Below are 1,896 nucleotides of genomic sequence, written 5' to 3' on the forward strand. Positions count from 1 at the left end.
AGTCGGTAATATGACAATATGAAAATGGGCCGTGCATGTACTTCCATTTGAACATGTGAATTAGGTACGTATTTTAATAATTAAAAAAAAATATCAATACAAGATGAGTTATAGAAAACACAACACATCGTAATGAACATAATTTCGATTAAAACGAATCTAAAAAAATAAAAATCTATTACCAAGACATTTGCTTTGGTTAATTTCTTTAATTCCCGACCTCGAACTCCGATTGTCATCATAAACCATTTTAATCTTCTCACTGTTGTCGATTTATTTTCCATTGCGTTTATCTATATTAGCTTGATAGATACCGAAAATTTTTACTACTGTGTTTTCTATGCGAATTAAAAACTGATAAAACAATAAACATGGAAGATCAAGATTAAAAAAAATTAATATTATAAATGTATATTTTTTGGGATTTGATGATTTGTAACTCCCCATTAATTGTTTGGGAGTTACATATCAAATAAATTTATTGAAATACCCTTGTAATTAAAATGTGAGCATGACATAAACCTATAAGAAGAATGAAATTTGATTGGTTGCCATGATTTTCAAAGTTAACACAAAGTTATTGGTTAACATTTGATCTTCCTCTCTATATATATATATATTCATTCATTCATTTAATGAATGAAAGAACATGAACAGGTGTTTTTGTTTGTTTAAGTAAACAAACGAATACGAACAGAGGTATTGTTAATTCAGTTACGCTCGTAAATTTCTATTTATTAATGTTCGTTTATGTTCATTTATGTTCGTTCAATCATGTTATGTAACATCTCGCTTGAGCAAGCCCCAAATTACCAATTTTATAAAATCTCCAACAAAATATAATTTATTGATAATTGGGACCAAAATTGACCCTAATTATTTTAAAAGTTTTGTCAAAGCAATCGGGGCCAAGGATGGAAAGTCTGAAAATGCTGTTGAAACGACTAAGTCTGGAGGAAGACTAGAGGCGATGAATTGGTCCAGAGGCAGGGAATGGACCAGAGGCTGCTGAAATGACTAAGTCTAGAAGAAGACCAGAGACGATGAAGTGGTCCAGAGACGATGAAGGTCCAGAGGCGATGAAGGACCAGAGGCGATGAAGGACCAGAGGCCATGAAGGACCAGAGGCGATGAAAATGGACCAGCACTTTGAAACACACATATTTGGGGATAACATTAATTAACCTCAAAATATGGGATATTAATTTCTAGAAAGGCTTCGAAATATCCGTTCTATTTTAGTGATAAAACCACCCAAAACACAATTCCAAACCGGATATAACGGATTTTTTTACTTACAACAAGAATTAAGTAGCAAAAGAATACGGGACATGACTATATATAAACTACACATACTACAACTATAAGATACGGTAATAAGCTACTATTTACTCAAAAGCAAGATCGAGATCTTCAAGTTCCCCGATAAATCTTCGAGTCAGACAACGGGTTGTTTCTTTTTACCCGTCTTCTTTCTTGAGAGAGGTTGCCACTTAAATGGTAAGCCAACGCTTAGTGAGTTAAATAGTTAAGTATTATATATCAATATCGCACATGTTTATAAACATACATAATAAACTCTTATCAATAAAAGAGTTCAAGACATCATCCAGATGCAAATCGAGACTTACAAGAAACCGAGTGAACAATTACGTACCGATCATAGGATTCCATATTCAAATCACCATAATATACCATACCATTGATGCTCAATACAACAAGGAGACATGATCAACAACCAAATATACTCAACAAGGTTAGAATACCAATAAATATCAAGAACCAAGAGATCAAATCGGTAAACATAACGAGGACAGTGCATCACCCCGTCCTTCACCTCTCGGGCTCATGCCAAAGTCCGAGTCAGAATCATACATTACGGGAAACCTTGCACTG

The sequence above is a fragment of the Cynara cardunculus genome, unplaced genomic scaffold (genome assembly GCF_001531365.2).
Source record: "Cynara cardunculus var. scolymus isolate 2C unplaced genomic scaffold, CcrdV1 Un_Scaffold_1726, whole genome shotgun sequence".
In the NCBI taxonomy this organism is placed as follows: Eukaryota; Viridiplantae; Streptophyta; class Magnoliopsida; order Asterales; family Asteraceae; genus Cynara; species Cynara cardunculus.